Below are 12,393 nucleotides of genomic sequence, written 5' to 3' on the forward strand. Positions count from 1 at the left end.
CTGTCTGTCCTGATGTGGCAGCTTTTTAATCTAGTGGCCACTTCTAAGCAAATTTGAGAGCAGCAGCCATCTCCAACAAGTTACATTCCTACAAATTCAGGAAAATCAAGAGACAGCTACAGGAGAGAGAAGCTTTAGGAGTGGCCCTAATGAGGGGCAGTCCCTCTTCTCAGCATTTACAGTGAGCACATGAGATTCCACACAAGGAGCTATGTTAAAAGTATCCTTACCCCAGGAAAATCTTTAGTTAGAATTCACACCCAGTTTGCTACCAGTGAACTCAACTCCCAGATAACACCCATAACAAAGCAGGCTGCATTAGCTCCCTCGTTCACATAACATTGTTTTGTCTTTGTGACCTTGGCCAAGGGGAAGCTAAATCCAAATGCTGTGTGAGTATTGCTAATACCCTGTGTATTTAGAAATATCTGGATTAGATGTGAAGAAATAATCATAAAAATGATGCATTTTATGATTCGTTAAGCTTTCAGTTGACACTGTGACATAACAAAAATGGCACAAAAAGCATGTCTAGACCCCTTTATTAATTGCAATCTTTCTGGGAAATCTGTTTGGAAAGCAGCCTGTTAGTGCCTTCTCCTCTCTTCCCTTGCAATGGCATGCAGCTTTTTTTTTTTTTTTTTAAACCTCTCCTGAAGTTTAATCAACAAAAAAGTCATAGGCATTCTAGGTCACAGGCGTTGTGGTGACTAAAACACTTCAGAGTGAATGTTTTTCATAGACCGCAATGCACTTTGCAAACCCTCCCTTTTTCTTGGATGAACAAAGGTAAAAATACTAATTCCCTTGCTGCACTATGTGCATCAGTTTTCTGTTCACAGGTAATTTGTTGCTTCTCTTTTGCATAAATGAAACTGAATGAAATCATCCCTTTGGCACTTTATTGCTGTTTGAATCCTCATTCAGTTGTTTGGCACGTTAACAGTTCTGCAGGAAACTAACTGCAGTGATCCACTAGCTATTTTATGTTGAGCTATTGGGCTTTATTTTCCTGAGATGTTAAATATATTTTCATGCTATAGTCAAAGAAAATACTTAAAAACATTGTTTAATGACTTTCAGTTATCACCTCGATAATACTGTGAAGTTTTCCTGTCATTTTTTATAGGCAAAATTACAGTTTCTGTTACTTTCTTGTTAAAGAAAAGTCTTCAAAGGGAAAACTGAACATATTCAGTTTGATACCTGTAGCATTTCATACCTGTAATAAAAACTGGTGTTCCTACCTACTGCTGTAAGACAACTCATATAGAAAACATTTCCCCTTCTTGTTGCTCATCTCCTAGTTATGGTGGTAATGGGAGGTGAAAGCACTTGCTGGCAGTCATCTGGCTGCTTTTGTTTTTCTTCAGCAGGTGGTGACTCTAAAGATCTGTCATCTGTCTCTTACTTCACTTAAATCTCTGGGTGTGGATGAAAGTTGAGCTGAGACTGTTCCTTGATCTGAATATAGTCCCTTTGTGTTCACAAAGGACTGCGGATAATACTTACTGGCAGTGAGTTATCCTTACAGCTTATGTTCCTCCAACAATACTACCAGAGTGCTACAGGTAGATGGAAGTGAAGTTATGTCACTGGGCAACTTTTCAGCAGTGCACTGTTGGCTTTGCTACCAGCTGCAGGTGGTGGCCAGCATTCAGTGACAAGTTACAATCTGAAGTCTTCTTGACCATGTTGCAATAGGATTATGTCACTGCTGTTGTATCATTTCCACCCTTCTCCATGAGGACAGCTTTCTATTTTTTGCCATTAAGGAAACCATACTGCCTGGAAATAAATCTGTATTACAATGACATTATATGGTGTTGGGAAATAGCTTTGCATCTGATTGGCTTGTTCTTAGAAGATTAGGGACTAAGTAGATATGCAAGTATTTCTTCAGATGTCATTTATATTTAATGTACAACTTGAAAGGGAAGGCTCTGCCAAGAGCTGTCTTCAAATATGCTTAAAAACTTTCATAAGAATTGAATACAAGCAGGGAGTGATGCCTGACCCCCCAAATGCTCTTATAAGTACTGTGTGTAAGAGGATGCTCTTGGCTCCTGCAGCCCTTCTGCTCTGTTTACAAGAATGTTTCCTGGCTGGCTCAGAGAAGCTGGTTTCCAATGGGAATATTAATGCAACAGGAGAGGGAACAACTGGAAAGATGTGGTATGTCTTCCCCCAGACCCGGGATGCTCCCTCAGCAGGGAGAAATGCCTGTGTTCTGCAGCCTTCAGCATCGTCTGCCAGGAAAGCAGCCATCCTGCAACAGACAAAATCCATGAAGGCATTTTAAGAGAGAAAGGATAGGAACAGGTTTGCACTGCCATCTTCAGCCCCAGGGAAAAATGGAGCTCCTTCATTTAGTGGGCAGAGCATGTGGCTGTATGGGGTATCCCACAGGCACTTGGATATGTGTACTCCAAAGATCCTCACAAGAACAGTGCTTCTGCTGCTCTTTGCACCAGCCATGCAGGAAGAGATGGAGGGATTTCCTCCATGCAGTCACTACCAGTGCTGTGGAAGGAAAATATGTAAGCCCTCCAAGGTACAGCAAGACTACAAAAACATGGGAGAGAAGTAACTGGTGGTAAAGCATGTGTTTGAGGGAGAGAAATCTGGAAAAAAAAAAAAGGGCAGCCTAGAGCTCTAGAAGGGAAAGTGAACAGAGCAGTGGAAGGTTCTGGGAAGACAAGAAAGCTTGGTACAACATATTGCCAAGTCTGCGCATGGATTTTTGAAGATTTTTTTTCTGCTCTAATATAAACACCTCTTTCCTTAATGCAGAAACACAGCTTCACTGATGGTCAGAAGATGCAATCTGGTGATGAAGTGTTTAAACAGCATTTAAGATTTTCCATTACATAGGAGTACCTATTAAACAGAGAAGTTGCATCATTATTGATTTACATTTTTGTGATTTTACATTTTCAAAAATTTTAGCAACTTCTTGGAGTTATGGTGCATGAAAGATTCTGCTAGAGTTAATGGGGTATTTGTATTTAACCACCCTTGTTGCAAGATGTGGAACAAACTTAAGAACTTAAAAAATACTCTGAACTAGAATTCCTAAAGTATCTTAAAAATCCAGTAATACTGCTTTATATAGAAAGCCACGCATCTCTGGAAATCTAGCTGCAGAACAAACCATCACATTACTGTAAAGCTGAATAGCTTTATATACAAAATGCTGAATTTTCAAAATCTTCTATCAGTAGCCTTTTTGTTTTATGGACTATTAAACTGGTGTGCAACAGGCTGTCACTAAACATTTGTTCCATGTTTTGCTGAATGAAGTACAGAAATACAAGGCAGCTGAGGCGCCTTCCCTGCAGAGAGTAAAGATGACAAAATTGGGAGCTGCTGCAAGAACTGAAAAACAGAGGTGTGGGCTACATGCTGTGTGTGTTGCAGTGATGGTTATTTAGGGGTTGTGGGAAAAGGAGGCGAGATGCTGGAGCTTGCTGAAATTGTCAGAACTGCTGTATGTTTTATTAATGATCTATAACCTTTTAGATATACAAACTATGCTGCTAATAGCAAAAGCAAAATAACAAAAAGATCTTAATTTGTCTCTTTTTGTAACTGGGAAGAGTTTGATAGTGTGTTGATAGTCTCAGGACATAAACCATCAGTAATAGCTACCAGGAGTCACTGTCAGCCTGAACCTGGCTAAGTGTAAAGCGTGTATAAACTTCATCATCTAATTGCCACTAGTCATTAACCCACTCTTCTAGCTGAATACCATGTAGGACTGGCATGAAACCTGCTGGATAAAGGAATATGACTTCTCTTGCTAACAATCTGGCACTCTGAGCACCCATCCATCTGCTTATCTAGGAGCTCTGTGGTAAAAGCCATGAAGGAAAAATAGGCGAAACTTTTTGACGAGAGATAGCATTAAAGTAAGCATAATGTCAGGTGGGATTAAACTTGGGCTGATAAAATGTGCCTAAAATCTCTTCTGGAGACAGAAGTCTTCACCCACCACACAGGCTCAGCACAGCTAGTGGCAGTGTGAGTGACTCCTGTCACACAGTGCACCTTTCTTCTTCGTGCAGACCGAGGCAGCAAGGGTACTGTGGCAAGCACACACCTAGTTGCAGTTGTCAGCATCACTTTGGAGTCCAAGCAACTTCCCATGTCAACAGGGTAATTGGCAGAAGATCTTTCACATGCACAGACACACAAATAAGTTGTATTTTGCATTCAAAACTAAGAAGGTGGCCAAACAGTTTTCCTTCAAGATCTTGATGACTTTGTCTTATTTAGGTTATTTTCAGGATTGGGAGAGATTGATTGCAAATGCCAAGTCATGTTATAAAAACAGTATCAGACACTTTAAGGAGATGGGAAGAAGCATCACTGAAGGATGCAAGCCTGGAAGAATGTGCTTCACAGAGAGAAAACTTGTGGGTAGATTAACATTTTCTGGATAAGGCCATGCTCATTCCTTGTGTACCCCCAGGGATACTATGCACTGGGACCAAAACCTTTGTTGTCTGAATTCTCCCAATTCTTCATTACTGTAGTGCAGCAGGGGCTGGAGGCATCTGTACCTGGCTGAGGGATCCACACAGGCAGAGAAGAGAAGAGGGGCTCCATGTAATAGTTTAAGAACTACTATCCTAAATAAATAAATATGGCCTCAGGCCAGCCTTGTTTAATCTTTTGAGGCTTTGGAGATATTGAAACATGATGTGATAACAAGCAGCTGTATTTCACGAAATATTTACCAATGCTCAGTGTGTGCACTCTCTTCAAGCCATCCATCCTCTTTCATTATTTCACCAGATACCGTGACTCATTTCTGAGTCTGTGATACTTGGCTACTGAAATAATTAATCTTGAATAGAAACTAAAATTTGGTTGTATCATGCAGGATTTTCATTTTGAATGAGAGTCCAGTCAGTGATGTCTGAGCTTTAAACTTGCTCATTTCCATCTGTAAAAGCAAATAGTAAAATATTAATAAAATTGCTTGGAACCAAAAAATATTAGCATTCAAAAATCTCCATATCTTTGGATATTTGATTAAAAATTCTGATTTTACTTAGAGTATTTCTGCATATACGTATAGCTAAGAAGCTTTATCCATACAGCAGTTACTAAAACAGGTCTGACCAGCCTATTTTGTGCAGTGGGAACAGCAAGAGTATGAAAATTAGTTTCCAAGTAGGAAATAAGATCAGCCAGGAACCAGACATCTCTTTTCTTCAGTTCTGATACATGAGGTCTTTCAAAATATGTTTCAAAAGTATTTGATAGCTTCCCTTCTATTTTAGGAAAATACATAGACATAACTGCTTTAAAGGAAGAAAGCCGTCTGTAAAACATGAGAACTTGTGGGTTTGTACTTGACTTGTACACTTTCTCCTCACCTTTACAAAATGCCTCCTTGAATTACAACCTCCCAAGAGAGCTATGAGCCCATAACTGAGGCTATCAGTTGGAGTAGACAACTTACCTGTTTCTGTGTGCAGTTCAGTGGATGGTTTCAGTGTCCCTGTTTTTATTTACTTTCCCACCAGTGTCTCTAAGCAATTACAAAGGCTTCTCTTTTCCAGTAGTTGGCCTTCGTGGCTCTCCATAATGCACTTAGCCTGTCTAAAATTAGTGACTTCTGCCTGTAACTAAGTATATGTAGAGCTGGACTCAGTGTAGCAGAGAAAATACAAACTAAACACAGGGAGGAAGAAGAAAATTGCAATAATCACACAATCATCCAACCTAGAGAGCCAGTTAGCATCATTGGCAGCCTTTGTTCACATGATCTTGTGGGCAACCAGATAGAAAAAAAGTGACAATTATTCTTTTTTTTTTTTTTTTTTTACTTCCTCCTCTGGTGTTTGTGAATGAAATCTGCTAGCAGCATGACAAAGCCTGCTGCTGCCACTATACCTGCGGCCAGCTCTCCAGTAGTTGCCAGTGCAGCTGAGACCTTCAATTACACAGGCACCTGCCAGTCCTCCTCCCCTCAATCTCTACTCTTCTTCTTTCTCCAATCTTTTTCCTCATGCTCTGCTGCTCTTCCTCATTTCATCTCCTCTCCAGTTATGAATCTTTTTTGAACATGATATACGCTAGTGAAAAAGTAACACCTTACGTTCAAGATACAAATCAATCCCACAGTGGCACATATGGATCCTGAATTTGGCAGGGATTTAGATGAGATCTTGAAATTTCCATCACATAAAATTTGGTGTAAAGTTTTTCAATTTCATCAATTCATCTTGTAGATTCTTCCTATTTACAGTTTTGTCTGTGTGGAAATAAGTATGATGTTAAGTTCAGATATCCACCTGCTTCCACGGATTTGTCACGCAGGATGTCTGTAAATTTGGTTGCTTAAAGCTCTCTTTCAAAACTTCAAATTTAAATGGAAGAGCATTAAGTTTATCTTGTGGCTAATTGCATTACATCATTACATTATAGCAAAGTGGTTAGCAGTAGGAGAACTTCTGAAGGCTAGATCTACTTAGAGTTCAGATGGCTTTTAAAGAAAGACCTGCAACCACAGTTTGTCCATCTGCTGGCTTCCCTTCCTTAATAATGTTTGAATTTACTGATAATTCCAGCTTATGTTTGACAGGCCTTGAGAACATGAAGCTCCTGGAAGCTTGATCAAAACCAGCAAGTGGTCAGAGGCCGCTGGCCCAGGTTAATGCCACCCACCCAAATTTTAAGGCAGTTTGTCCAGCTGGTCCCTGACACAGAGCGCTGTGAGGGGTGCAGAGCAGTGAGGGGCATCTGGGAGCACTACAGAAAAGGGGATCCATGTGCCTGTTGAACATAAAATACAGAGGGATCTGGTGGCTGCAGTTCTGTTCAGCACACAATTTGCTGGCTTCCAAAGAAAGCAATTCACGTTTAAAAACAGCAGGAAGGGCGTACGTGCTGAGTGATGAGAGAGACACGTCTGTGTGGCCTCCCTCCCCTACTCCTCACAGGTGCAGCTACCCAGAGGGGAGGGATGGCTGTCATGGACACGGCCCCCTGGCAATAAGCTGCTTTTTCTTATTCTGATGGGCAGAGTGCTGCTGTAGTTCTGCGGTCTCTGCTGACCAACTTGCCAGGAATTGCATGCATGCAGTTTGCTGAGGAGTGTCCAGGAGTCCCCAGGTTTCCCAGCAGCCCTACTTATGCTAGCTTTTTATTTGCAAAGCTGAAAATTAATTAGGATATTTAATGCTCTGTGAAGAATTCAATAAAGCAGTCTAAGGTGTTGACATGCTTGCCTTGAACAAATAAAAGCCACCTGTGATTATTCTTATTGCCTGCTGTGGAGCTGTAGCCTGGCTGCTGAGACAGGGATCCTCAGCAGAGTGAAGTCAGGAGCAACGACGATTGGACATGTGACATTTTCAGCTTGCTATAAATTCATCTGTAAATAGCAGAGCCTGATATTAACGAGACCGGGCATCTCATTAAATAACATGAGATAACAATAAATAATGCTCAATGTGCCATTATGGAACTCTGCAGTACCTGGTTTTGAGTATTACAGATCAAATTATGGAAACACTATGTTTTTTTTTTCTGCATGGATTTACAACTATAGGCTCTCCATGTTTTAATGTGTGAAAATTTTCATGTAATGGGAGAAATTTTATATGTTTCATAAATCAGAGTACCCTGGTAACCATTCTGATTCAAAGCATAAAGAGCAGTCTGTCAAGTTCTTCGTCCTTATCTCTTGGGTGAAAATCTTTTCTATGTTTGCCAAGAAAATATACTAGTACGTGACCGCCTGATAAGCAAATCTTTCACTGACTCAATTTCAAAATAGATTACTATTAGGCAATATATATGTTTTCAGTGGTAACTGTTTGGACTGCTCAGATATATTTTTATAATGGTTTTAAAAATCACTCAGGATTAAAAACTCCTGGATCCTTGCTGTCTGGGATGAAGGTTATAAGGAATGTTACTGTGTTCCAAGTGATGGTGCCAACAGGGACATGCAGGTACATACACATAAAATATGTTCATGATATGAGACAGAAAAATGCAGTTTTGTAGTGTGCATTTCTGTATATGCTACGAAATAGCTTTTTCCTACGATATTGTGTATGCTGCATCATCCTAAGTATTTGATAGGGAACATGTTGATCCTTAATGATTAGAAAAGCTGCTTCTTGTATAGGAACTTTTGAATCCATCTGTGCTTTACCCTGTGGGAAGAGTTCTTAGCAGCTGCTTCTTTTTAAAGAAATTCAAAGAGGATATCTATTTGTGGGCTGGAGTTGCCATTACAGGTCTTCTCCGCACTATTGCATCCTGTCCACATCTCTACTATGCTACATGGAGACCTCAACTGCTCCACCCTAAATATATAGTCCTCTTAAAACTTGTTTGTTTTCAATGAGGTCCGCAAGCTAAACTGAAAATAAATACAGCATATGCAGAATGTTTTTTTCCTCTTTGCCTTTCAAAAAACATCATGCTTACATGTATCTGACATACCAATAAAACTTTATAATACATTTGTCCTTTTACTGCTAATGTTTTCAGATGCCCCAGTGAGGACCACAAAAAAAAACATAAGATGAAACACTTGTGACCTTAAAGATTTTGAGATCTAATTTAGAAATTGGTGTAATACACAAACTTGATTGGGTGCAATTTATCTTCCTGTTCATGTTGTCAGCAAGACCCCCTGCAGGTGTTTTATTACAAACTCTAGCAATAACAACAACAAAACAGATTTCTAGGGATTTTAACAACTACTACAAAAATCTACCCCTAGTTTCTTTTACATCAATGTTAGCTCAAATCAAAGTAGTCAAAAGAAGATAAAGATTCAATGTAGGAAATACTGTTCTTTAGGATAACACCAAAATATCTACATGGTTGGGTGCGTACATGATCCATATTTAGGCATCTTGCTTAGGTGAGCTGAACGATCTAAGCAGCTACGTCTTTCACTTGATTTATGAGCTGTTTTGCAAGCCATAGGCTACAGAGGGAAAGTACAGGAGATCAGTTGTGTCCCCATCAGTAAATGAAGAGGAAAAGTGCTCCTGGAGACCTTGCTCTGTCATCCTCCTTTCCTTCATTCCTTCTGCTTGGTAACGTGAGAGTGACTGTTTGCCTAGCATGGTCTCTGGGCTGCCCAAGGACTGACTGTTCAGTAATTATGCCCTGAATCTCTCGAGAAGCAGAGCATCGCTGACAGGAGGAAACAGCTTGGAAATAGCTGCTGTGATTATTGAGCGCAGGAATCAGTCTTATCCAATGGATTTCTGTACCAAAGTCTATCCAACCCACTCAAAGAGAATTGTTAGCATTTCATTCTATTTACATCTACTATAGCAATTCTCTGTGAGCTGAACTTCCCAGTGTGAAAAAAAAAAACAGCTCATTATAAGGAGACAACCTGTCTGTATCCTTCTTCTTTTTGGAGGGAGATTGCCCATAGTCATTCACGCGTACTTTATCCCTTCTACAAAATGAGATGTTGTAATAGTCTCATATGTAATGTAATTATATCTTAGTTCGCATTGCATAAAATGATGAAATTCAAATTACTGATGGGAAACACCTTTCCCTGACATTAAAACTCAAATGTTTCACTGTTTCACAATAATACTAAACTATGGAAGGTGATACATAAAAAATAAAAAATAAAAAAAAAGTGAAATGGAAAGAAGTAGTGAAAGTTTCTGGAAAGGCATGACTGGAGGTGAGCTGTCTCAAAGCAGCAGAGCAGGTCCATGGCACAGAGGCTGCTGCCTTCCTTGCAGCAGTGCACAATGCCTGATGTTGACGTAGCTGTGCTCCAACACCAGAGATGTTTGTCTTTGGTACCAGATGGAGGCTGGCAACTAAAAGGTGTTTGTCGTTTATTTACAACACACCAATGAATAATATTAAGCATGCTGCTTATCCACTGATCTCAACGACTTTTCCCTGAGAAGAGAGTAAGCTCCTACATTTTCTTGTAGTACGCTTTGTACCAACTTTTTAATGAGTTAGCTCTTCCAACTGACAAGAAACAGAGAAATCATCTGGCAATTCCTCTTGCTGGAGCTGAAGCCAGGGCTGAGCAGGTGAACAACCTTTTACATTTCTTCCTGCCCCTCTACAACTGAACAGCAATGGGGCACTTGTTTTCTGCTGCATAATTCATGTGTATTTCAGTATTTATATAACAGAAGTAAAACAATGCTTGACTTAAAAATACACACCAAAAAGCAGAATCCATAATTTAGTCTCACTGCTGGTGTGAGATCCTCTGGAATCTGAGTGCCACTAAGCTGTGCTCAGCAAAGCTGAAACTCAAGGGTGCCTACAGATGATAATTAAACAACTAATAACCTTGCTTGGAGAGCCTATTGCATATGACAGAATATGTACAACAAATGGAACTGAAATGCAAAATCACTCTAAAATAGCATAATGATTCTAAATATGGAGTTAGGAGTGGTGATGATCTCTTTCCAAATAGAAGTAGTCATGAGTGTGGTAGTACTTTGCTAAACAAGATAGCTTAGTAGTCAAATTCTGGGTGAAAGGAAAGAGGGACTCATCATTCACTCTGGCAAAAAGTCCTAGCTCATAAGAAAGCTATATAATTAATGCTAGATACTTAAAAGCCATGAATTGCAGTTTCTATGTAAGCTTTGGAAATGGAAAAATGTATCCTGGCAATATTCCTGAGGAGGTAGAGAGGGTATCCAGTGATATTTATGTAGATTAAATCTGAAACTGACAGCCAGGGACCTGAAAGATAAACATATACCTAAAGGTTATGGCTCAACTTTCAGTGGAAATTATGAGGGCTTCTTTGACAGGCAGAATCTGCTCATGGCTCATAAATTAACGTACAACTCTAAAGGTAGTAACTGCTGAGAACCAAGCTGAACACTGATTTTGCTTTGGTTTAGTTTTAAAAAATATTTCCTGACCACAAATTTTACAGTTGAAAACCACATTTGTGCCAGTTCTCCAAAGATGCGTAATCAGAGGAGGTGATAGATATGTGGCTGCTGCTCTAATCACACTTAACTGACAACTTATACAAGCCATCAATTTGAGGAAACACCTAGATGCTAAAAAGCCCAGGATAAAGAACAGAGCCCCACGGAGTAGTTTAAGGCTCCACACACTACTAGAAATAAAATCAGCAGAGGAAGTGAAAGAAATATAATTAGAAAACTGTCTTGAACCAGACAAACCCTCTTGTGTTGTATGCAAAGTTTACTATGAAAGCTAATGACACTAAAAGCTAATTCAGTATCATCTAAAACATACAATAAAACTGAAATCTGTAGTCAAGGTTTTCACAGCTAATTGATTGACTTAGATTCTCACATTGCAACAAATAGAGTGAGTGGTACAAACTCTTGAGCTTGAATTATTAGTTTCCTGCTCTTTGGTGTCTCCTAGGAGCCAGGTAAGCATGTAAGAAAATAAGTTTTCATCTATGATTACAATTATATATTGTAGTATGTACTTATATTTAAATCTGTGGACATCTTGGCTGGGGAAGCCTACATCTATTGTTTAGATAGGGAATACTAAGAGAAGTGATCCTTAATACTGGACTGTGTTTTGTATTACTTTTATTGTATGCCTTCCTTTCTGTCTTGTTAAAGATAGCTAATCTGCTCTGAGCTCTGTCCTTCCATGTCTAGACCATCACTGGTGGCTATAATTTCTGCTTGGATGAAAGCTTTAGCATCTCTGTCATGGTTTCTCCCATGACCCCAGTGTAGAGTTGTTTCTCACTGGCAGACAGCCCTCTATGTGTTACCATTTTGTGCTATCATACCTCCCAGGAACAGGGGATCTCTCAGAAGTTTTAAGGAAGGATTAGTTTTCCAGTAAAATCATTGTGAGTGCTAAACTGCCTTCAAATACAGGAGAGACTAGGAAGGAATTTGTTCCCTTTCTGTCCTTTATTTTATTTTATTTTTCAAATAAGTGGATGCAGTGAGAACTGCTGTATCTCTCTGGAACTGTTTCATACTCCAGAATCTATTCCTCTTTTGCAAGTGAAAGCTTACAGTCATAAGTTCTACTTACAAGCAAACAAAATCCCCAAGCAAACAGACAAAATAAAAACCTTTAAGGATAGAACCCAGGTAAAACAATTTGGAGATGTCTGAGTGTTCAGTAAGCCTGATGCAATTGTTTCAAGTATGAACAGCCCAGTTTATTTTCAGCGAAGGTTGTCTTAATCTCTAAAAGTACTCTGTGCATTGTGTTATACCCACTGAGTATAAACTCAAAGGAGCTCAATGCACTGTTCTGATACCACAAATCTGGCTGATTATCACAAAACCGATTATTGCTAACAGCTGACTGAGCAGTCACGGCAAACAGTAGTCTGACCAGCAAACCCTTAAAATGTCCACTTTCTGACAGTGAACACTGACATCG

The 12,393-nt window shown here is 39.6% G+C and overlaps 1 long non-coding RNA gene across 2 annotated transcripts in view; it reads left to right on the forward strand.

Annotated features, from left to right (window-relative positions):
• Window positions 1-5,564, forward strand: part of LOC106015168 (uncharacterized) — a 31,528-nt gene extending 25,964 nt beyond the window's left edge. The window contains exon 5 of one of the 2 annotated variants that reach the window (XR_001186997.5): window positions 1,374-5,564. This is a non-coding gene — a long non-coding RNA (uncharacterized lncRNA). The remainder of the gene's footprint in view (window positions 1-1,373) is intronic. The other variant, XR_002399342.4, reaches the window with a different exon arrangement.
• Window positions 5,565-12,393: the final 6,829 nt, after the last annotated feature.

The sequence above is a fragment of the Anas platyrhynchos genome, chromosome 6 (genome assembly GCF_047663525.1).
Source record: "Anas platyrhynchos isolate ZD024472 breed Pekin duck chromosome 6, IASCAAS_PekinDuck_T2T, whole genome shotgun sequence".
Classification (NCBI taxonomy): domain Eukaryota; kingdom Metazoa; phylum Chordata; class Aves; order Anseriformes; family Anatidae; genus Anas; species Anas platyrhynchos.